This window comes from Mustela erminea, chromosome 6 (genome assembly GCF_009829155.1).
Source record: "Mustela erminea isolate mMusErm1 chromosome 6, mMusErm1.Pri, whole genome shotgun sequence".
In the NCBI taxonomy this organism is placed as follows: Eukaryota; Metazoa; Chordata; class Mammalia; order Carnivora; family Mustelidae; genus Mustela; species Mustela erminea.
This window is the reverse complement of record NC_045619.1, coordinates 48,440,816-48,466,799: the sequence shown is the minus strand read 5'-3', so window position 1 is coordinate 48,466,799 and position 25,984 is coordinate 48,440,816. Positions and strand designations below refer to the sequence as shown.

Here is a 25,984-nt window from a genome sequence, read left to right as displayed (position 1 = left end):
TTTCGCTAAGCATGATACCCTCTAGTTTAAAAGGAACAATCTTAAAGCTACCTCATTCCCCTAAGAAGAAGAAACAGATGTTCAGAGTTATTGCTCAGCCAAGTGGGGTGAGAGTTGAGAAAGTCTATACTCTGAAAATGGAACTGAGACACTGCCCTCAGAAGGGAGTGATGGGAGGGACAAATGTTGGCCCTGTGTCCTTAGTGCTGCTGTCTTTGGGGATACATGTTCTTTGACAGCTTTTAATGGGTGAAAAGAAGTGACTTTATTGAGGATAAGTGAAATGAGCACTCACATAATTTGATGGTGACAATATAAATTGACAAATAACACTATAAAGGCTATTAGGCAACATGTATTAAAAACTTCAAATACCCAGTGACCTTAAAATTTTATTTTAGGTATTTTAAGGAAATAATTCAAAATATGAAAAAACTTCATGTCCAAAGATATCCAAAGATGTTTTTAAATTATTAACAGATTATAGGAGGCAATGCCCTACAATAAATGCCCTACAATAGAAGATAACCAGCATACATTCACTTGATGGAATAGTATGCAGTCATTAAAAAGGAAATTAAAAATACTTCATATAGTGTTAAGAAAAAAACATAAAAAGAAAAAGTTTATATGATATGGCCCCTAACATAAAATTCATATGATTAATTTTATCTATGTAGAATGGAAAACACTATATGATTAAAGCAAAGGTTAAGAGGAAATGTTTCTAAAATGTAAACAATGATTCAATTTAAATTCACCTCCACAAATATTTATTGAACCATGTGACATGAAGTAGGCACTGTGCTATGAACTGAGAATAAAGAGACACCCTTACATGTAAGAGCTAAAATACTGTACAGTCAACTATATGGAGGAAGAAATCTATGCAGTTTTTTGAAGCAAAAAGGAGGACTTCCAAACTCAGATTTGGTAGGGCAATGGGGAAGGACAGTTGAAAATGGTGTTTTAGGGGGAAAGTAGTATCTAAATTCTTAATCAGAGAGAGAAAAAAAATAAACACAGGCAAGGAAACAAAAAGATAAAGAATAGAACCAAGAAAAGTGGAGAGAGTTTTAAGCAGAATTAAAACGTTTGAAAAAGACCAGAGACAGCAGGCAAAGGTGCAGCTCATTTAAAGAATTGAAGGAAATTCCATTTGGCACAAGTGTAACATGATAGGGACTCAGAGGAGAGGAAGCCAAAGACACAAGCAGAGCCAACCCTGTTGAGTGGTTTGGACACTGAGGGCAATGGGAAGCCTTTGAATTGCTTTAAGATTCACGTTTTGGGAATATCTCTCACGGGCCCTGGTACTAGATTGGAGGGTGGCTAGGCTGGAGGGAGTGGGGAGTCAGGTTTAGAAGACTTTCATTAATCCAGAAGAAAGAGAAAGATGGATTTGTGTTTGAGTAAAGGGATTATGGATAATTTTTTTGACCTTCATAGCTTTCTACTATTTCCATTCTTTACTTAATGAACACGTGTTATTTTCATAATGGGAAAAAGTAAGATGTTTTGAGGAAAAAGGACTTTATAGTATTATGCCTGAAAGTCCTTCTGAGCTTTTGGGACTATCTGCTAAGCCCTGGGGCCTCTGTGTTTATATAAGAATCCACACCCACATGCTGACCCATAATACCCTGGGAACCACCCACAGTCTCTATCCTGAGATAGTGGAATTTACCATAGGCAAGGGACTCAAGGTATATTTGGCAGGAGTAACAGTATCTGAGAAAAGAGACAGATGGCTTCCAGCTCACACATAAAATCCAATTATTCATTCATTAAATTCAATCACAAATACTGAGAACCTACTAAGTGCCAGGCACTGTTCTGGGCACTGGAGATTCAGAAATGAACAAAACAACAAAGTTCCAGTTACATATTCTAGGAGGCAAGAGAGATCATCTACAAATAAAAATTTACCCCTGTACCCCATTTGATGGAAAAGTACCTTGAGCCGTACCGATGGCTTAGGAAACTCTGAGAAATAATTGCAGGTTTGCTGATTCATATTCATACTTAATGTGGCATCTGTTCACAGACCTAGATGGCTACAGTGTTTGCGACTGTGTTGAGTGACACTCTTTCCTAGAACAGTGTTTTCAGTATCAAGCTCATATGCATGCATATACCTTTACAAACATAACAAATTTCTCCAAGCCTCCCCAGCCAGTGGGTAAAAATGAGGTTACAATAACAATTCACATTTTATTCATGTGTTCTCCTACATATCAGGAGGGACCTCACCAATCTGTTCTCCCATGCTTGTATTTAAGGCAGAGATCTCATGGGCATCTCAATCCAAGGGCATCTCATGTGTATCCATAAGCAGGCTTCTTATGTTCTAGCATCCCTGCCTCATCAGTGATGTTTGCTACACAAACAATCATTTGGAGTAGCATCTCACCCCTGCCCTTCATAAGAATTTTGTTTCCATGCCCAGAAAGCAATTAACAGAGATCCCCAAACTGTAAACTCTTTTCATTAGGAAAAAAGTTCCTTTTATCTAGCCTGAGGGAAAGACCCAAGCTGAGCCCATTTTAATTGTTCAGGATTCTGGAAGCACTAGCTCTGGAAGTGATTAGCAATGTTTGGGTACACCCTGAATAGCATTTCCCACCTGGACCCCAAAACAATGTTGCTTGTGGCCCTTTGTATCAGAGTTCTTGTAAAAAAACATCTCCTTTGGCTTCTGCTTGCATTCTCTTCTCCACTGAACCCAAACCTAGCCCACAGTCCCAGGTGGGGAATAGCCCAGTGCCTCCTCCACACACTTCTCAGCTCCAAGCCCCAAGTACCAGTCTCCCTTCGGGGCCAAGCAACTTGGCTGGTGAGATGGAGCAAATTCAAATAGATGCGGCATAGTTTAAGAGAGTATTAGGGCAGAAAAATCCTTCCTGTGCCACTGCGAAAGGAGGAATTAATAGAAGGGACAGTAGTCTAGAGTCGGTAGTATGCCACTTAGGGTACTGTGTCAGGATGCAAATGTCCCAGCCCAAGGGACACGAACCTACCCTCCTCGCTAGTCCCCTTGCCACTTGGCCCACCACTTTTCACACATGACACCATAGTTTAGAAGCCCTGCTACGGAGGAAAGAAGGCTTCAGTGAAGGGAAGATGGGAAGACAGAAATATTGCCAGGAACTATTTCCAAATTTCAATTCTGGGACTGTAATCCAAATTGTGTTTGATTGCAAGCTTTGCCCTATTGAGGTTCAAGGTTTTTTCAGGTGGTAGTTTTTGGCCCCTACCCAGCACTAGAAGTTCAGGAACCTACTGTCTATTCCAAAACCACTGATCAAAGTTAGTTATTTATACAGAGAGACCCCAGCCCCCTTAGCCCCTAAATAAGCTGGAAATCCTGAAGAGAGCTACCAGAAATAGAAACATCCCTCTCAAAGGCCGACTCAAACACTACTTCTTCCGTGAAACACACATGGAGCTCCTACCCCCAGGTCCAAACTCCTTATAATTTTTTTCTTTTTCCTGTAAAGTCCTCCAAGACTTGGCCTCCCTTCAGCCCACGGTGTAGGGATTTGTATGCCCATTTCCTCTACCAGAGGTGAAACTATCCACGGCAGATGCCTGACTTCATCTCAGCAGCCCCAGCAGCACCACACCAAGTCTGTCCTAACAGACAATTGATAAGTAATTACCGAGCCAAATGGGCTTCCAGGGGACTACTTATAAAGGCCATTTTCCTTTGGCCTTGATGTCGTAGGCCCTGAGTCGAAGAGCATTCTCAAGCAGTCTCATATTCTGTAGGAACACAAGCCACAGAGGCTGAGGTTCCTTGGCTCAGCACAAGAGCTCTGTAGTCTTTCTGTGACTCCAGCAAAAGTAGTCAAGGATTTTCTGGTACTGTCTTTTCACAGAGCCCCTGTTGGCATGTATTATGGGTATTGTCAGGATGTTTTCCTTAAAGGGATGATGACCTATCTCGGGCTGATACCCAGCCAGTCTGAACCGCTATGACATCAAGGTCTGCGTCTGCCTGATTGGTCAGGACCAGTCCCTGGCCTGTCCCTTTTCTACACTAGTGAGACCCGTAATCATTCTTTGAAGTCCAGCCGAAGGTCATCTCCTGTGTGGAGTCCTCTGGCCTCTCCTCAGAGCAGAGTGGGAGAGCTGCTTTCACCCAGCACTCTGCAGACAGCACGTATTCTGCGCTGAAATTGCTTGGTGTTTCCATCTCCCCCACAAATGGGAGCTTACATTTCACTCATCTTAGCAGATCCAACAATGCATGTTACCTGGCAGGAGGAAGAGCAGCTCAGTAAATGTTTCTTGAATAAATCAATGGCCATGATCCTCACAAATGTTTTCCAAGAAAGCAAGCAAGGAGATCTCCTGAGCACTCAAAGTTCTTATTGTTTTGTTAGGTACAGGTTCGTGTCTTGCTTTTAAATTTAACAATAATAATGCCTCAGATTTACTGAGCACTTGCTAACTGCATAATCCTGTTAAAATCCAAAACAGCCATCTGAGGTAGAGGTCATTATTGCATAGGTTTAGCTGAATAAATGGAAGCTGGGGGGAAGTTAACAAGTGTGTCCATATTCCTGTAACTGCTAAGTGGGAGTCTACTGGGTTTTAAAGCCTGCTTTCAGCCGCCGGGCCTTCCACACAACCTTTCTACTGAATATGAATTAATGTAGAAATACTTTCCTATATCATAAACTATTTTAATGTCTGTATTATAGAAAGAATAAATTTCGACACATGACAGTAGTATCCTGCTACTCGCAGTGTAGAGCCCTGACTAGGAGCACTTCTGTCACCTGGGAACTTGTTAGATAGGATCTCAAAAACCCCAGATCTACTGAATCAAAGTCTGCATTTTAACAGAATTCTTCATGATGTTTGTACATTAAAGTTGGAGAAGCACTGGTTTAGATCAAGAGTCAACAGAATAGCCATGGGCCAAACCCAGCCCAATCCCTGTTTTTGTATGGCCCGCAAGCTAAGAATAGTTTTGACAGTTTTAAGTAGTGGAAATTTTTTTCAAAAGAAATCTGACATGTGAAAATTTTATCAAATACACATGTCAGGATCCATAAAAAATGTTTAATTGAAACACGTTCATTTGTTTTCTTGTACTTATCTGTGGTTGCTTTTGAACTACAGTGGCTGGCAGGCTCACTAGTTATAAAAGACTGTATGGCCCACAAAGATATTTACTATTTGGTCCTTTATGGAGAACGTTTGATGATCTCTTCCCAATTCTGCTCCCCACCTGCAGCCACCAGCACATAATGGATGTGAGGAGAAATGCAGAAAACATTTGGGAGGGCTAAGGAAGAAAGAGCATCCCCACAGACATTCAGGGCTCAGCGGAGGCTGGGGTGCTCCAGGGGCTGATGTAAGGGGACTTGCCATGGGCTGGAAATTCAGAGAGGGAAGGGCTGAGCACAGGGTGTGGTACGGCGAGGACAAGGGTAGTGGAGAAGAGGAAGCACAGATCAATGAAATGACCAGAGCACAGGAGAACGCAAGTGCCAGCCGTGGGAAGGAAACTCATCAAAGGAGCATAGGAAAGGGCAGTAAAGGCCAAGGATGAAAGGGTGGAGTTCTCAGCCTCAGGATTCCCCGCAGAGACCACCAGTGGTAGTTGTTTTGAAACTATAGCAAGCTGAAGGATCAAGTTGTGTCCCAGTTGTTGAAATCAGGAGACTTTTCCTGGGGTTTCCAAGCTGTGAGGGTGAAAAGGTATTCTCATCCCTAAGACATCCTAAACTTGATGTATATAGGGATGAAAAGAACTAGTTCTTTGCACCTTTATCTTGAGGTGGAATCAGCTGCAGGCTTAAAGAGCTTGTTACATATGCAGACTTTCAGCCTCACCCAGTGAGTGCCTGATTCAGTGGGAATCTATATTTTAACAAGCATCCCAGATGATTCAAATGCTTTGAGAAACACTACTTCAGTGAATGAAAGAACTCTGGAATGAGCCAGCTTGAATAGATCATGCGTCTAAAAGTAATCACTTATGTGGATAAGAGGTAGCTTTCCAGTTTGGGATGGTATATAGGCCTTCAGGAAGAGGCAGTGGCACTGGAGAGGAATTGGTGGGCTGTCTGCTAATACCAATGAGCTAGCAGTGGGGGATTGCCACAGGCATCTGCGAAACTCAAGGAAAGACATTAGCTAGGTAGGAGAGGGCATCAAAGGATCTGAGGACTGAAGCTAAGGGTTCTAATCCAGGGACTACAACTGATGGCCATGTGATAGAAATACCTGCCTCTCCCTAATGACACGAAGATCTCAAGTGATACTTGATGGCCTCATGGTCACCATAGGCAGGTGGTAGATCTAATATATATTTGTGTTGTTTTCTGACCTTTGTTAAATTTGACCCCTACTCCTACCACTTCCATGGTCTTCTATGATTGTACTGAATATATATTTTCTCAGGTGCTAGATGGGGACTCAGTGGCAATGAAATTCTGATATTGGCCCCCCAAGGAATCTCTGACACCATGGTAATATGCTTTGACAGCTTATTTTTTACAAATTACAAAAATAAAAATAAGAGGTAGCATGAATACAAGGCATTGTCTCACATCAATAATTCGGTTCCCTAAAAAAGATGGGTAAAGGGAAAGATGGACAGGATGGGACACTAGAGCTCATTTTAATCTGCTTTGGAGCTACCATGGAAGAGCATTTGTCTTCTTTGTTTTCTCTGTTTCCTGTCCATTTAAGGAAACCACGCTGGAAGCAACCACATTTGAGGCTCAGCATGAAACATCTGTCCTGTTTTGGCTTCTCATTGAGATGTTGGTTCAGCTTTTGCATGCAGCACCTTGCTGCCTTGAGACAAGAAAACATTCCCAGGCTCTTTAAGCTGTTATGTAGGGTTGCTATTAGGAACTGGGTTCATTTAAACAGTATCTCCAGCCCACCCAGAAATATAGGTCTGACCTTTCAGGATAGTAAATCAGGGAGTCAGATCCAAGAAAGGCTGACACTCCCTGTCCAGTTATTTTTAAACCCCAGAGGCTACTTCTGCATATGATATCACTTATGTAACTTCTCTTTGCAAGGACCCCTCTGTGCTCCAACCCACCCTTCACACCCATCACACCCCATAGGATCAGCACAATGACACATGGGCTGCTCCACCCAGCTGTGAATTTGCCAACAGTTTAAGGATGTGGACATTGAGTAAATAAACACACAGAAATGAAATTGGCTTTTGTGCAACCAGCTTTCAGGAGTTACATTTTATTCTTTTAGGCTTAAAATTTCAGGGCAGTGGGATAAGAAAATTGCCCAAACTATATTACAAAGTTGATTAGGAATGTCCATCACCAGAAATAGAATTATGTTACTTTGGGATAAAAAGATTTTTAATTTATAGTGTAACTTCCATGTAAGAATATGATTACTAATCTAGAACATCCTCCTGGTTTCTATGTATTGGATTCATAAATGAGTTTATGATCAAAACCATATATTAAAACTTTTAAATAAATTCTAACAGTAATTAGTGACCATCGACTCTCTAAAAAGTGGGCACTAACTAATAGGATTTTGCTTCAAGGAATCTGGCCTATTAGATATGACATTAAATATTCATCTATTTAAAAAGCTGCAAATGTCAATGAAGGAACAAAGCTGTCATATGCTAAGAGCATTTCATTAAGAAAACAGCCTCAAACACTGATGGGACGTGATAAAGTTGGAGACTCAGACAAGCTTTAGCTGCTAGAGAGGCAGCGATTGATATTGTTTGTTGTTACCAAAATGCCAAAAGAGCAGGAAAACAGCAATATGGTGTCCTGAAGTGAGATTTCATCTTTGAAATTGAAATTTGTCTTGTATTGAAATTTCTACTAGCCCAGTCCTATTGAAAAATAAAACCTTTATGTAACTAAATTAAGTCAACTTGTGGAAAATCATACTCTACTACATTATTACTTTGCTCCGCTCTACTGTACTCTACTCTACTACAGTACATACTAGTATAGCTAAATTGATTACCATAGCCAGGCTAAGAGAGGAATAGAGTGGATCATCAGCATTTACAATAACTTAAAGGGTCATTTTAGCAATTTCTTTTAATCTTACTACTGCTAAGTGTTTTAGGTCAGGATTCATTTGGTTGCAGGTAACAGAACATCCAAATAACAATAGTATAAAAAATAAGGTGTTTCAGTGTCTGTTGCTGCATAAATAAACCATCCCTAAATTTAGTGGCTTAAAATAATATTTATTTTCCTCCTGAATTTGCAATTTGTGAAGGACTTGGTAGAGGGCAGCTTGTCTCCTCTCCTTGGCATGGGCTAGGGCAGCTTGAAGACTGGGGCCTGGAATCTTCTGAAGCCTGGGTCACTCACATGTTTCTTCATCCTTGTTGGGAAGAGTTAGAGAGCTGGAGCCTGGTACAGCTGGTGTCTTTTGGCATTTCTGGTTCTATGTGGTCTTTTATGTGGTTTCTCTAGCATGGCAGTTTTGGTGTACATAGACTGGCTTCAGATATGTCAATTCATGGCACCTAAGTTGTACATGAGGCAGAAGAAAAACAAGGCAGAAACTGTAACACCTTTTAGGACCTAGCCTGGGGAGTCATGCACCATCCCTCCTCCTGCATTCTGTTCGTTGGAAGCAACTCCCTAAGACTGGCCTCTACTAAAGAGAAGGAGAATTAGGCCATGTCTTCTGATGGGAGAAGTATCAAAGAATGTAGCCATGTCTTAAAACCACTACATAGGGATTTGCTTTTCATATATAGTGTCTAGAGGGAAGCAATTCTGTATAATGTGGGGCTCCATGATAATAAAAACCAGGGTTTCTTCTATAATTCTCTACCATTTTTAGTAGATTGGCTTATTGTCTCAAAGTTGTCACTAGATGACTGTTGGAGATTCAAATGTCATAACCATGGTCAAGACCAAAAGAAGTGGAAAGTGTAGTACCACCAGCTTCTGGCCTCTTTTACCAGGAAATAAAAGATTCTTCCCAAAACCCTCCACTGCAGAATTCCACTTACGTTCCATTGGCCAGAACTCTATCAGAAGGCATGTTTGCTTGCCTTGTTTCAGGGGAGGTTAAAACAGTGAATATTTATGTTCTTCATTCTCCATTGTAGTGGTAGGCATGAGTAGAGAGATCTGAAAATGGGCACTGGGTCAGGCAAGCCACGCTTCTGCCCTAATAAACCTCCATATCGGGCACATAACATTACAAGTAGGAGGAGTTTCAAAGAGTTCCTTCTCCTCCATCAGCCAAAGTTAACAATGAAATGACTGAAATATGGTTAGCAGAGGGAAAATACATCAGGTAATGAATGGAATCATTTTCAACTATATACTGCAGATAGAATCAAAAGCTAAATATTGAATTAAATGAACCATTTATACAGTTGAAACAGGAAGCAGAATTGGGTCACCACAGAAACTTTCCAATAAGATGAGAGGACAAAGAAAGGAGGAGATCACTGACTTGTGATAAAATGTTAAAGATGCTTAGCAGATTACCTTGGGTTCAAAGGCCCTGGGCCTAAAAATAACTTGGGGCAGGGTATAAAAGAACTGCTAATTTATAACCCTAACCCAAATTTTGTGTCTTTCTTTATAGAACATTCTTTTTTTTTTTTTTTAAGGCTTCTGTTGTTCACTTGTGAATAGAAACAGGAAAAATGCTGAGTTGATGGATTTAACCCATCTGCAACAATTATCCAAATTTAAGATTTAAAGCTTCATAACACTTAACTAAAAACAACAACCACCACCACAAACTCCTTTCTTTCCTTCCTGTAAGCACAGAGCCCCCCAGGTCTATTGTCTCATGGTATGGTCTCAAAGAAGTTAAAGAAGTCACACTGCAGCAAGTATTTTTCTGGAGCATTTGCACATGACCCCAGCAATAGCTAAGATTGAAAAATGAGACAACTGGATTTACTGACACTAATGCTGTAGAGAGCTCTTTCCCAGGTAAATTAGCAGATATTCAGGAAAACATATGTGCTTGAGGGAGAACACTGAGTATGAAGAAAAGTATGTGCCTACAGTGGGAATCCCAGTAAATCCCAGGTTGCAACTTGCAGTAAGTATAAGGGAATAAATGAGTAGTTAATTCTCAGAGAAAATGGAATGTGGAATAGAAAATTTTTTTCTTTATAATGAATGAATTCTAAATATAAGCAGATTAAATAATTTCTCCAAAGCGATATGGCATATATTAAACAGAAAAAAGAAGCCCAGGCATTTGCAAGTATTCCCATTTATAGTTTAATTTGGTAGATAAAGTTATGTAGATGTTTGTTCTAAGCAAATAATTTGATCTAATATGAAATAGACACTTCTTAAACAGAATCATAAAACATATGTATGGGAATTACTGGTGTCTTTTTATCATTTATAAGCTAATAATCTGTTTTCAATATTTCTATCATCTATAAAATTTAATTAAGAAATAAAGAATAGGATATGAGGGTGATCTGGCTGCAACATCTGTCACCCCATTGATCACCAGGGTTGATTTGGCTGATCTAGCTGGCTAGGAGGGTGTCCCCTTCCTCCCTCACAGCTCCATGTGCATCCCTCCTGAAGCTGCACACTTGGTCAAAGAGGATGACCTTCCCCAATAAAGGAGAGGACCATTCTTTGGTCAAGGGTATACGAGTAGCTGTGCTCCCCTGCTAGAACCTCCAAACAAGCTCTCAAGAAGTAAAGAATAGGTTTATAGAGATCATGACCGCACAGGCTTCTTACTTATATTTCAAATTATAATCATATCATGATGGCTTTTGATCCTCAAAGAGTACAACGAAATAATATATTTGAACTTTTTCTTATTAAAAAAAAATACCAACTTGGAGACCTACTATAAAATACTTCAGATACCCTCAAACCATGTAGCAAAATTCTAACATGCAGAAATTCTGTAACTCTGCAACAACCAACAGTTCTAGGCTCAGGATAAGTGTTCAGTTCACAAAATTTCTTTGGATATTCAACCTCTCTCAAAAATATGTAGATATTCTCAGTGTATGAAAATATTTTTCAGATCAAATATTTTCCACACTAACTAGAAACGCCTGTTGAGTTGTAAATGAAAAGATTTGTTAGATATTATTCAATTAGGTGACAATATTAATAGTCCCCATTAAATGCTAATTTGCTCTTTATTCAGGAAAGACTAACACAGATGTAAAACAGGGGTTGGCCACCCCCAGAACATATGTCTAAGAGAACAAGCAAGCTGAGAGTAATTTGAAACATGAGCTGGCTGTCCATTCCATACCTCCCTTTCCATTGCCATTTCTGCCACAGATGGTTTAACACTTTCCTATAACAAGTCTAACTTCCTCAGTGCTTGTAGTTTTTATGTGTGTTGTAGGGGGTGGGGGGCATGCCCTCACCTGTACACACACACACACACACACACACACACACGTTAGATCAGCAAGCATTTATCAAGCGCCTGCTGTCAGGCATCATGCTGGTGTTATAGACACAGTTGCAAAAGGTGCAGCCTTGGGAGTCTGGCTGTCTAAATTCACACCCCTTCTCATCAGTCACTAGTTATATAACCTCAGGCAAGTTCCTCAGCCTCTAAGGCCCTGGCTTCTTTATCTGAAAAATGAGAATACTAATAATACCTACCTCATGGGGGTTTTGTGAATATTGAATAGTTAATATACAGAGCCTGGCATCTGCTGAATGCAATAAATTTATCTATCATCACCATTATCATCACCACCACCATCATTATCATAGCGTGGTCCCTCAGTCTTTATTCCCCCAGTAAACTAGGAGGTTAAAAAAACACATATAAACAGATTATTCCAACTGTAGTAAGTGGAACTCTTAAGAGAGGCACTTATCTCAACTTGGAATTCAAGAAAGATCCCTGAGCTGAGAGTTGAAAGATGAGTAAACTTAGCCAGATGAAGAAATGTTCCAGAGGGAAGTGGTTGAGCAAAATCACAAGAAGCATGTTGTATACAGGAATTGGATATGGTTTGCCATTATTAGACATGAAGCTCAAGGAAGGGAGTGGTGAAAATGAGGCTCCTGAGGAAGATGAGGACCAGGTCATCAGAAGTCATATATACCATGTTAATATGACTATTGCTTTGTGTAAACCAAATTTCTTAAGCCAAGGTATATAAAGTACTGTTATTCATAGAGGTATTCCATGAGATGTTCCTGGGCATTTCTCAAAATAATAGCTTCACTCTGACTTATTTCCGAAAACAACCTCATTATGCTAATTTTAACAACAAATTTATTAATAATAAGATAAGAATTTAGTCATATTTTAAAAACCGAAGGTTTTTTCTTTTTTTAAGATTTATTTCTTTAAGAGAGAGGAAAAAAGAATGGGGGGGGGCAAAAGGAAAGAGAGAATCTCAAGCAGGCTCCCTGCTGAGCCCAACACAGGGCTGGATCTCACAACCCTGAGATCATGAGCTTGAGCCAAAATCAAGAATCAGGTACTTAATCAGCTGAGCCATGCAGGTGCCCCAAAACTCAGGGTTTTCTTAATGCATCCCCAAATGTATCCCTATCTCAGGGCCTCTATACTTGCTGTTCCCTCTGCTTCCAGTTCTCTTCTACCGGCTGTTCTTCTGACTGGCTCCTTCTCATTCAGGTCTCAGCTCAAAATGTCACCTCTCTAGGAATGCCTTCTCTGACCACCTTATCGCCCCTGTGATTTATTATCCCAACACCCTGTATTATTTCCTTCATATGTTTGTCATTCTCTAAAATTACGTTGCTTATCTAGTTATTTACTCATTGTTTTTCAACTTTCCTTCTAGATTATAAGCTTCATGAGTGCAGGGACTATGTATCTTATTCATTGCTCCAACCCCATGTCTAGAACAGTGTTTGGCACAGAGTAGCTTCTTGATAAATTTTGTTCCTAGTAAATGGATGAATTTTTTAAATAAACCAATAACATGCAGTCTTGGACTTTGAGAAATATGTCAAATTCTATGGTTCTGAAAACAAATAATATTCTTTTCTAAAATCTCCAAGAGCAAAACAGAATTTTAGATTTAAATAAAAGCTAATTATAGTATATTTAACTCAGAAATAGCCAGATATACTTAATCCTACTAATTATCCTCTATCACAGGTAAATATTTTTGCTTACCACATACTCTTTAACCTAGTTATAGTAATATAATAAAGAATCAGACCCTTGATATAAGTTTCCAAGTGTCATGTTTTTAAATAAAACAAGCCCTCAGGACTTTGGAAGGGAGCCCGATAGACTCACAGTTCAAAGCTTTCAGATCCATTTACATGTGGTAGCACTAAGGAAAGGCTATCTTACAGAGTGTTTCTATGGACAGCATAGAAAGTCAGGGATTCTTTTTTCTAAATTCTTCAGTTACAAGCCAGTGAAAATAAAACGTGTAGGAAAAATGTCCAAGGTAATCAATACAACCTCTTTAAGAGTCAGATGTTTTCAAAACCACAAGGAGAAGGGTATACATTTCTGGTGAGTTCTCTTTCTAGATGGTTTATTCAGTAATTTGGAGATTTTATGTAGTTATGCCACTATTGTCATTAGTAAATTCTTTGAATTGGAAGGAAAGGGGCAAGAGTCTTCTACTACTGCCCTTCCTAGCACTTCTACAGAGGACTGCACCAGGGCAAATAAAAAGGCTCGGTGCCTGGAACTCACAAAGACATCGTTGTACTATGGACAGTCCAGAAGGGGAGGAGGAAAGCCAGTAGGTCCTTGACAGGTCAGGGCACATAGAGAACACAAGGTCCTAGGAGCACTCCGGAAGTAAGGGCCACTCTCTTCCCTTGGGTCCTTTCATTTCCTCTGCTTTTTTCTAAGTATAGTCCACAAAGTCCTGGGGGCCCTTTCAGGGAATCTGTGAGAACAAAACTACTCTTACAATAATGTTAAAGAGTGATTTACCTTATTCACTATGTGGATTTTTATTATGGTGGTGCAAAAGTAACAGTGGGTCACACTGCCAGCACATTAGTACCTGCCAAAGCAGTGGCACCAAGCTGTATCTAATGGTCACCATACTCTTCACTACCACAAACTCACAAGGAGGGGAGGGAGGTGAGAGAGAAAGAAAAGAGAGCAAGCAAGCCAGTTTAACTTAAGAAAGCCCTTAGTGAAGCATTAAAAATTGTTAGTTTCATTAATTCTCAATACTTCAGTGTAGGTCTTTGTAAGATTCTGTGTAACAAACTAGGAAGTGTACATAAAAGCACTTCTACTGAAACCACACAATCTTCGCCAAGAAAAATTCTTGTTATTGTTTGAGTTGCAAGCTGAACTAACCATTTTATTTTTTTCTTTTCATGAAACGTCATGTTTACTTTAAAGAACAGTTTGTTCAGATTTAGGTATTGGCAGGCACTTTCTTGAAAATGAACAAAGTGAGCCTGTCACTTCAAAGAATGTATCTGGTAATATTTATTGCCAAATAACCTTTAAGAAGCTATCTTGTTGAGGTTTGGGGTAGTACTTACAACTATTGAAAAATGTTGTTAAGATACTCCTCCTTTTCCCAACTACCTGTCTCTGTGATGCTAGATTTTCTTCAAATACTTCCATGAAAATTACATATGCCATACTGGATGCAAAGGCCAATATAAGAATCCAACTGTCTTCTATTAAGTTAGACACTAAAAGGATTTGCAAAAAATATCAAAGAATGCTATGACACTCTTAACTTATCTTTGTTTAGAAAAAAAATTTTTTTTTATAAAAGATGTTATTTATGGGCACCTGGGTGGCTCAGTTAGTTGAGCATCTGACTCTTGGTTTCATCTCAGGTCATGATCTCAGGGTTGATCAAGCCCCATGTCAGGCTCGTCACAATATCTGCTTGGGATTCTCTCTCTTCTCTCACTTTGCCCACCGCCCCCTGCGCTCATGCATGTGCACCCTGTCTCTCTTTAAATAAGTAAACAAAATCTTTAAAAAGTTGAAAAATTTTTAAAAATATGTTGTTTATGTTACAGGTAAGGTGTTTATTACTGTTGTTTTCAGATGAACTAATATTTTTTCAATGTCTCAGTTTTGACTTCTAGTGTGGTTAATATCCATAGATATAACCCAAATAAACAAAAGCTCTTTGGGATCCTCAATAATTTTTAAGAGTGCAAAAGAATTACAAGACCAGAACCTGGTATAACAGCTATAATAGAAATACATTACAGAGCTACGTAAGAGAAATAGAAAAAAAAAGTATGATAAAAATATATAACAAAAATGCAAAGCATAGATGAGCTCATTTTTATTCTATCACAAAGGAAAGTTCCATTATACAGTTAAAGTAAAACTTCAAGTAGTAGAGCCTGGGTTACTACCCACCCAGCATGTCCTTAAAGTAACCAATGGTTTGGAAGAGTTAAAAAGCTGTCAAGGAACAATGGCAGGTGGGCTAGTGACACAGGAAAGAGCCAGCAGTGACAGGACTGGAGAACAAGGTAAGGCATAAGGAGATAAAATGCTGCAATGTTTTATGGGTCTATCTAGGTGCAGAGATGTGAACAGTGAGAAATGAACTCTGACACAAGATAACTTTTTAAATTCCAGTTTAATTAACATACAGTTTTATATTAGTTTCAGGTATACAATATAATGATTCAACAATTCTGTACATTACTCAGTGCTCATTATAATAAGTGTATTCTTAATCCCCTTCACCTATTTCACCCATCCCCTGACCCACCTCCCCTCTGGTAACCACCAGTTTGTTCTAAATAGTTAAGAATCTGGTTTATTGTTTATTTGTTTGTCTCTTTTTTCCTTTGTTTCTTTCTTAACTTCCATATATGAGTGAAATCATGTGGTATTTCTCTTTCTCTGACTTATTTCACTTAGCACTATACCCTCTAGATCCATCTATGTTATTACAAATGACAAGATTTCATTCTTTTTTCTGACTGAGTAATATTCTACTGTATGAATATACCACTTCCTTTTTATCCATTCATCTATTGATGGACATGAGGCCTGTTCCCATGTCTTGACTACTGTAAATACTGTTGCAATAGACATACACATACACATACCTTTTTGAATTAATGTTTTTGTTTTCTTTGGGTAAATGTCAAGTATTGGGATTACTAGATCATATGGCAATTCTATTTTCAATTTTTTGAGGAACCTCTATACTGTTTTCCACAGTGGCTGCACCAGTTTGCACCCACCAACAGTGCACAAGTGTTCCTTTTTCTCCACATTTTTCCAAACACTTACTTCTTGTGTTTTTTATTTTAGCCATTCTGATGGGTGTGAGGTGATATCTCATGCGGCTTTCATTTGTATTTCCCTGATGATTAATGACATTGAGCATCTTTTCATGTATCTGTTGGCCATCTGTGTGTCTCCTCCAGAAGTATGTCCGTTCATGTCCTCTGGCCATTTTTTAAATTGGATTATTTGGTTTTATGGTGTTGAGTTGTATAAATTCTTCATATATCTTGGATATTAATCCCTTATTGGATATATTATTTGCAAATATCTTCTCCTATTCAATGGGTTGTCTTTTTTTTTTAATTTTTTATTTTTTATAAACATATATTTTTATCCTCAGGGGTACAGGTCTGTGAATCACCAGGTTTACACACTTCACAGCACTCACCAAAGCACATACGCTCCCCAATGTCCATAATCCCACCCCCTTCTCCCAAACCCCCTCCCCCCATTTTGTTGATAGTTTCCTTCCCTGTTCAAAAGAGCTTTTTATTTGGGTGTAGTCCCAATATTTTGTCTCCTTGACAAAGCAGACATACCTAGAAAAATGTTTCTATAGCTAATGTCAAAGAGATTACTGATTATGTTTTCTTTTAGGAATTTTATGGCTTCAGATATTTAATATATTTTGAGTTTATTTTTGCATATGGTGTAAGAAATTAGTCCAGTTTCATTCTTTTGCATGTAGCTGTCCAGTTTTCTGAGCACCATTTATTGAAGAAACTGGGTTTTTTCCCCCATTGAATATTCTTGCCTCTTGGTTGAAGATTAATTGACTGGATAATTGTGGGTTCATTTCTGGTCTGTTCTATTGATCTACATGTCTACTTTTGTGCGAGTACCATACTGTTTTGATTACTACAGCTTTGCAGCATACCTTGGAACCTGGGATCATGATACCTCCTGTTTTGTTGTTATTTTTCAAGATTGTTTTGACTAATTGGGATATATTGTAGGGATATATAAATTTTAGGATTCTTTGTTCTAGTTCTGTGAAAAAATGCTGTTGGTATTTTGATAGCGATTGCATTAAATCTGTAGATTATTTTATGTAGTATGGGTATTTTAAGAACATTTGTTCTTTCAATCCATGAGCATGGAATATCTTTCCATTAATTTGTGTCATTTTCAATTTCTTTCATCAATGTCTTACAGTTTTCAGTCTCCTTGGTTAAGTTTATTTCTAGGTATTTTATTATTTTTGGTACAATTATAAATGGGATTTTCTTAATTTCTGTTTCTGCTACTTTATTATTAATGTATAGAAATGCAACAGATTTCTGTATATTGATTTTGTATCCTGCAACTTTACTGAATTCATTTATCAGTGAGAGTAGGGTTTGTTTGGGTTTTTTTTTGTTTTGGGGTTTTTTTTTTTGGTAGAATTTAGGGTTTTCTATATATAGTATCATGTCATCTCAACTAGTGAAAGTTTTGTTCTTTTGGCTGCCTTTTATTTTTCTTGTCAGACTGCTATGGTTAGGACTTCTAGTACTATGTTGAATAAAAGTGGTAAGAGTGAACATCCTTGTCTTATTTCTGATTTTAAAGGAAAAAGTCTCCATTTTAAACTCTCAGTCTTGTTCCAGATTTTTTAAAGGAAAAACTCTCAATGGTTTTTCACCACTGAGTATGATGTTAGCTATGAGTTTTTCATATATGGCCTTTATTATGTTGAGGTATGTTCCCTCTAAACCTACTTTGCTGAGAGTTTTTATCATGAATGGATGTTGTACTTTGTCAAAAGTTTTATCTGTGTCTACTGAAATGATCATATGCTATTTATCCTTTCTCTTGTTTATGTGATGTATCATGTTGATTGGCCTGCAAATATTGAATCATCCCTGTATCCCAGGAATAAATCCCACTTGGTCATGGTGAATGATTTTTTTAATGTATTGTTGGATTCAATTTGCTAATATTTTGTTGAGGATTTTTACATCTATGTTCATCAGAGATATTGGCCTGTAATTTCCTTTTCTGATAGTCTCTTTATCTGGTTTTGTTATCAGGGCCTCATATGCTGGCCTCATATGATGAATTTGGAAGCTTTTCTTCCTCTTCTATTTTTTGGAATAGTGTGAGAAGAATAAATATTAACTCTTCATTAAATGTTTGGAAAAATTCACCTGTGAAGCCATCTGGTCCTGGACTTTGGTTTTTTGGGGAGATTTTTGATTACTAATTCAATTTCATTGCTAACAATTGATCTGTTCAAATTTTCTACTTTTTTCCTGATTCAGTTTTAGGAGGTTATATGTTTCTAGGAAGTTATCCATTTCTTCTAGGTTGTCCAATTTGGTGACATATAATTTTTCATATTCTTATAATCCTTTGAATTTCTGTGTTGCCTTTATTTCTGCTCTTTCATTTCTGATTTTATTTAAGTCTTCTCTCTCCTTTTATTTTTTGGATGAGTTTGGCTAAAGATTTATCAATTTTGTTAATCTTTTCAAAGAACCAACTTCTGGTTATATTGATCTGTTCTATTGGTTTTTTAGCCTCTGTTTCAGTTATTTCTACTCTAATCTTTATTATTTCCTTCCTCCTGCTAATTTTGGGCTTTGTTTGTTCTTCTTTTTCTAGCTCACAAGCTAACTTCTTTAGATTAATTTGTGTTTCTCCTTTGGTTTGCCTCTCTGAGCAGCCCTTCCATGTGAGTACCAGGCTCTGTGCTCCCTTGCCTTGGCGAAAGTTTGAGGTGGGAATTCCTGAGCTTTGATTTCAAAATCCTAAGGGAATTAAGAAGAATTCAGTTAAATCTGAAGAGGACTACCCCTGTCTAAAATGAAAGTCTCCCCTTCTTGGGGAGGAATCAAGGTTCTGGGGTCCTGTGCCCTAGCTTTCTCCCTATCACTGCCCAAGGGACACAGCAGGACTTTAGAGAAATTGGTCATTAGTGCACCAAGAGGTGGAACATTAGCCCAGGCCTCCCCAACCAAGAGAGTCATTCCCATATTCCAAAGGTGGCACAAAATCGGTAGAGAACAGGCCCTTAACTACAGAGGGAGAGAAAATGGCATCTTAACAGTATCTTATGTTGTCAGGTAGCCGATGCCTTACTGGGCGTCTGAGATGTTTCAACTCTGCTTGAGTGTTTGGAACCTTGATATAGGTTCCAAATGAGAACCTTGACATAGAACCTCCAATGGGAAGTTCTAAGAATAACTTCAATTGCTCACCAGCCCTTTGGAATGTGGGGAGAGAGTCAAAGTTAACTACTGAGTTAAAAATAGAGAATTATGAATATTATTGGCAATAAAAAGAATGAAGTGTTGATAGATGTTATGACATGGATCAACCTTAAAAACATTGGCCTAAATGAAAAGAGTCAGTCACAAAAGGCTACATATTGTATGATTCCATTTATAGGAAATATCTAGAATAGGCAATCTAGAGATGAAAAGTAGATCAGTGGTTGCTAAGGGAAAGAAGAGGTAACTACTAAACAGTAAGGTTTGGGGAGGGTGGTAATTAAAATGTTCTATAATTGATTGTGGTGATAGTTGTATTTTTGGCGAATACACCAAAAAAATGCTTAATTTTATATTTTAAATGAGTGAAGTATATGGTATGTGAATTATATCTCAACAAAGCTGCTACCAAAAATAATAGAGAAATGTGATAACTCTTGCCCACTTGAGTTCTGTTCTAAGATTCATACCCATTTTGTGTGTATGATGTTTTACAAAGTTATTTTATAAGGTTGTGTCAACCTAAGGTGATAATTTCTGAACACACACACTATACCAGCTCAAGAGCTAATGAGCAAGCCCAAGACACAAGCACTGGTTAAAGGTGCATCAGAGAACAGAACATGGGCTCCAGGGAACAGGTGGTCTACACAAGTAGCCTACACCATCACGAAACAATACATACCACCAGGACACCACCTTGGGGAACACCATAGATGTGGGAGGGCAGCCAACACCAAGGATGTCTTGAGCAAATTGCAATCCCTCACCTCATGTAAGGGGCCCAGTCACTGGAGTCCTGCCCTAGTGCATTATTGTAATGAGAGCTGTAGCCCCAGTGAGACTGGAGAAATTTTCCAAGAAGGACCTGAGGCAACCAAGCAGGGACCTAAATAGTGATGGTGATAATAATGATAAAAGTATATAATTGATGTCATTTATGTATAATCTTATCAAGCATAAATCAGCTAAGTTCTGAACACGATTTGCCAGGTACTATTATATGTACTTTTATTTGTAAATTTACTAAATCTTTACAACAACCCTCTGAAATAGCTACTATTATGCTTCCTATTTTACAAATGAGAAAACTGAGCCATAGAAAGATGAAGTCATTTGCCCAAGGTCATTAGTAAGGGCAGAGCTGAGATTAAAATACAGGCAGTAGGTCGCAGGGCCCATCTGAACAACTACCATCTGCAGTCAGTGTAGAGGTTCACTTATTACTTCATGTTGCTTCATGAGGACCAACAGGAACCATGGTTGATGTTGACTCTTCTTCTACATTTAACTAAAGATCTTTAAATCCTTTCCATGGCAGAAGGATTAGTCCTGAAGCCTAGGCTGTGGATGAGCCTACAGATAGTGGTTAAGTGATGGTCATTCTACAGAGAAGCAAGATAGGGAGCCAGGTAACTGCTGACATGCATCATTATTTTTCCATTTTCACCATGATGCTGACATAGCTATTATTTACTTCATTTAGTGAGGAGCAAACTGAGGCTCAAAAAATTTACACCATTTGGCTGAAGACCCAGAACACAATAGAGCCAAGACTGGATCCCAGACCTTCTGATTCCAAGGAGACATCCATAAGCTGGTTTTGGACATTGGCAGGCAATATCATAAAGCAAGTGAACTGGGAAATAGGGTAGCAGAATGATTGCAAACGTGCTTGGTGGCCAGTTAACTCCAGCCATGCCAATTACCCTATGATCTTGAAAGAGGGACTTAAACTTTCTGAGACCTAGCATCTTCATCATAAGACAGGTTTGGTAGTAATCATCATCATCATCATCATCATCATCATCATCCTGGAGTTGCTATGGGAATTAAATGAAATGCTGTGTACATGAATATCTAATAAAGTGCAAACATACAGTAGGTACTCAATAACTGGTAGCTATTTGGGGCAGACAATGCTCTTATTGTACTGCTGAGTGAAGGCAAGCTCTGAGGCAGGCAGCCCAGATCTTTCTCCTGAGACATTTTACCTCTTGACTCAGAGAACATCAGCACTAGAAGGATCATTAGAACTGGTTGGATCTAGTTCTCTTTTAACAGATGAAAAAATTGAGGGTTTGAGCAGTTGTATGATTTGCCCAAGGTTTCACAGCTAGTTGGGAAGAGAGCAAAACTGGGTCTTTTATTTGTAACTTCAAATTTTAAATAGCTGTTAGAAGGAGATTTAAAAAAGAAGAAAGCTTAAGAAGAAATAAAATTGAGACAACCTCAGGACACCCTTCAACTGGGATGAAGAAGGCCTGCCACACCTGAAAAGAGCCAGATGACTGATAATGCCCTGGTGGAGCCTCTCTCTCACTGTCTGCATGCACACATGAAGGGACACTTCGCGGGAAGCAAACAGTGTTGCTTTCAGATACTCACTCCATATCATCACACCCCTACCCTGCGGTTTTGTCTGGACCAAACAAAGGAAACTGGACTTCAGTTGATACACAAGAGAAGTTAACAGTAGGAAGGGAACCAGTATCTTGGAAAGCATATGGTAGGTATGTGATTAGTGTTAGCAAAAGGATCAGAGGCAAAAAAAAAAAAAAAAAAAGAAAGAAAGAAAAAGAAAAGTCCTTTTATATCATTTGAGTGGGTTGCCTTCACTTGCTAGAGACTAACTGAAAATTGAATGGAATTAACAAGCAGGTGTTAGAATGAGGATGCAGAATGTTCAAGAAGGTGTATTGAACTGAACAGGTAACAAAGGGCTTTCAGAATGAGGTTTGAGGTGTATGTTTGCACACGTGCACATATATATATTCAGCAGAGAGTGCTGTCTTCCCCCTTTGCAGTTAATTTAAGAGCTGTCCTCCAAAGCAAACTAAATTGTGTCCACCGCGCTACTTACAGGTGTCGAGGGAAGTTCTTGGCACCATGGGAGATGTGGTGGGAGTCTGACAGGGCAAGGCAGTTAAAGGATTAAGAAACAGAGATTCCAAACTGAAATTGCTGGGTCCACCTGCTATGCATTAATTATGCAACAATTACTGTCTGTTTAGAGTCACTGATGCATCTTTTAAGAGAAAGAAGTACATTTGGGAAACATTTGACAAATCTACTCCCAAAGAAAGAAAAGATTAGAATTTTGTATGTTTTTTAACACATATATTACTTTTTAATTAATTATTATTAACATATAATAACATACTATTAACATATATTATCTAATTTAGGTTACAGGTCTGTGATTCACCAGTCTTACACAATTCACATGCTTACCATAGCACATACCCTCCCCAATGTCCATCACCCAGCCACCCCATCCCTCCCAACCCCATCCACTCCAGCAACACATATATTATTAAAAGAAACTAATGCTCTCATTTAATAAAAACACATGGAGTGATTATCAGGCAAAGAGATCAGCCTAGACTTCAAACCACTGTTTTAGTCCTGTTTGTTATTTTTAAGCACCTAAGTGATGTTAACCCACAAATTGTTTTACATAGATTTGCATTTTGACTTAAAGAGACACACAGGCACAAATATGCAAAGAAAAAGGGCAGTTCATATTACAAACTATCCACTAACACCTTCGATTGTGACATCACACACTAATAAGATCAATCGCAAAGACCACAACTCTTCCTGGAGAGTCTCCCAACAGGAGAACCACAAGTGTTATGGGAAAAGGGCATTCCCCAAAACTGAAGTGAAAAAGTTGACACAAATTACAGATGATGCAGAATTCCAGTCTAAATATGCACTTGCTCTGAGGAATGATGCACATGGACTCCCATGTGACTACCACTCCAGATGTTGCCATTCATTGCCTGCCTGCTAGGGCTGCCAGTTCTCATAGAGAAGATGCTGTAGTTAGTTGTTCTGCTTAGGAGGCAGCTGTCTTTTCTTGTGAAGACATCCTTGGGAAAGTCCTGTTTTTGTCCATCTTCTAGTCTTGGGATTTTGATGGTGCTTGTCCTCTGTCTTCACAGAACATTTGCAAGCTCACTAGCAACCCTCTCTGGCCTTTATCTCCCTCAACTTCTTTCAGTTATGATTTTAGGGTGGTGGGTAACTATTGTTTGTCCAGGAGCTGCTGGGTTAACAGATGTTGCTGGAATTTTCTGTTACATTTGTGTGTTTATTTTTGTCTGTTTACACCATTGTTTGACCCATTTCAGTCATTTTGGGGAACTTTAAACACATACCCGCAATTTACAAGCACTGTTCTCAGAATGTTTTTCATTACTCTCCTCTATATTTTAAATTCCCTTGGCCACATAAATACACATAAAAGTAACTGGAATATAATTTCTATATACCCCTGTTAGCTGTGTTGGTGTACCTGTAAGAAAAAAGTCAGTTTCTCTTGCTCCTTAAGTAAATTAGGTAGGAAATCAGTAGCAGCTCTCACTAAAGGGAATATTGGAATTGGAGCCTTCATTAACAGGTAAGATTTTACCTTATCCCATTCCCTTCTGGAGCCAAAATGCCTAAGCAATGAGACTCCCTTGGTGTCAAGTTTCTGGAAGTTTACAAGGTATGAGAAAGAACCAAGGGAGAAAATCCTCTTGTGAAAAGGGTGAGAACGTGGACACTAGTCTGCAGGCCCTGGAAAGGGACAGTAAGAAAAGAAAAGGGAATTGAGGAGAGAAGGAACAACAGTTTAGAACTCCCTCCTCTCAAGGCCTCAATCCTTTGAGTGCTCTCTTCTATTCAGCACACAGCAGGGAAACTTAAGTTTAAACTCCTACTGCCTCTGTTCTTCCTATACTGCATGGTTCTCTCTGAAACCTATCTGGTCCTAGGGCCAAAGTCTCGGGGTGAAAAAGAACAAGCCCCAGATCCTGCTGAACATTGCAGCCTTTGCTCTAGTGATAAAGGCAGCCCAGGGGCCCTAAGTCCTCCAAATAGACCTAACTAGAACAGTTTCTCCATCTTTCTCAGCTGAGAAGCTCAGTAAATTAAGTGCTTCAGTGATCCACAAAATATTAAATTCTTTCTGAATCTGCAAGAACTTTGTCTTTCCTTTACCAGAGCCCTTGTGATAGTAGCATGCTGATTTTGAAGATTTCAAAATTTGTGAGTTTCCTCAGAACCATTATGAAAGGGAGTTATTTACCTATTGCTATTCTTTGGGGTTATAGAATTTATTTGTCCAGGTTTTCTTAAAAGCTTCAGGAAATAAAAAGGCTAAGGGAACTATAGGAATGCCTCTGGGACAAATGATCATCCACAAAATATTCGTTTGGGTTACACAAACAGAACATACTTAAAATATCTTTAATAGTGACTGTACTACATGTAAGATAAAGTACATAGAGAAAGACATTGTTTCTCAAATTTTAATGTGCCTCAAAATCACCTGTGGGATTTGTGAAATATAAAGATCACAGGGTACCAACCTCTGAGATTCTGAAGTGAGACGCCCCAAACCTGCTAAAACCCCACAGGAGGGCTTGCTGCAAGTGGTTCTAAACCAATTTTCAAAACACATCAATTCCTCATAAGGGTCTGTTTCCACCTTCTCCACTTACTTTCCCGGCATTCTCCCATCCCACCAGTGCCTTCCATGTTGCCAAATCCATGCTTCATTCAGTCGTCATCTTGTTTGACCTATTGACAGGATTTGACACAGTTGATCACTTCACCTTGAAACACTCTTCATCTGATTCTATGGCACTAATCTCTTCTGGTTCTCCTTCTCCCTTCCTAGGTACTCTTTCTCTTTCTCAATCTCACTTGCTGACCTCATTTTCCTCATTTCTAGACCTTGGAGTGCCTCAGGATTTCCACTTCTGAGTCTATACTCATTTTTTTAAAAATTTATTTTATAGAGAAATCACAAGTAGGCAGAGAGCGGCGGGGAGGGGTGGGGGGAAGCAGGCTCCCTGCTGAGCAGAGAGCCCGATACGGGGCTCGATCCTAGGACCCTGAGATCATGACAGGAGCCGAAGGCAGAGGCTTAACCCACTGAACCACTCAGGTTCCCCTACACTCATTTCTTCAGTATTTTCATCCACTCCCCTGTTTTCATATACCCTGTTGCAGCTTAGAATTCCCAAAGTTGTATTTGTAGTCCACTCCACTCTCCCGAGCTCCAGACTTAGGTATCCAGTTGCCAATTCAGCACCTCCACTTAGATGTCTAATTTGAATACATTAACATGTACAAAACCCCTTATACTTCTCCTCTTAGAACCTGCTCCTCCATCAATATTTTTCAGCTTAATAAAGGGTAACTCTTTCCTTCCAGTTGCTAAATCCAAAAACCTTTGAGTCACCACTGATTCCTCCGTTTCTTCACAATCCACATCTAAACGATCAGCAAATCCAATCAGCTCTACTAGAAAATATATCCAAAGTCCAATCACTTCATGCCATTTCCAATCCTATCATCCTGGTCTAAGCCATGATCATGACTCAACTGGGTTCGTACCATAGCCTTCTAGCTGGTCCAATTGCTTTTATTCATGCCTGTTCCCCTACTCTGTACTCCACACAGCAACCAGAGTGAGCCTCTTAAAACACAACTCAAGTCTTCACACTCCTCTGCTCAGAAGCCTTCCCATCTCAAAGGAGAGTCCAAATTCCTCACAATGACCCACATAAGCTGTATTATTTCATCCA

General features: G+C 39.0%; 1 protein-coding gene across 13 annotated transcripts in view; it reads right to left on the bottom strand.

Annotated features, from left to right (window-relative positions):
- LOC116593182 overlaps positions 1–25,984 on the bottom strand; it is a 151,048-nt gene that overhangs the window by 37,106 nt on the left and 87,958 nt on the right. The window contains exons 7-8 of one of the 13 annotated variants that reach the window (XM_032347100.1): positions 24,893–24,971; positions 7,157–8,506 (exon numbers count right to left, since the gene is read on the bottom strand). The exons of 9 other annotated variants lie outside the window; for them this stretch is intronic. The gene's annotated coding sequence lies outside the window, so the exon portion shown is untranslated. Of the gene's footprint in view, positions 1–7,156; positions 8,507–22,691; positions 23,701–24,892; positions 24,972–25,984 lie in introns of those variants that run through there. 3 more of the 13 variants (XM_032347101.1, XM_032347098.1, XM_032347104.1) reach the window with 3 other exon arrangements.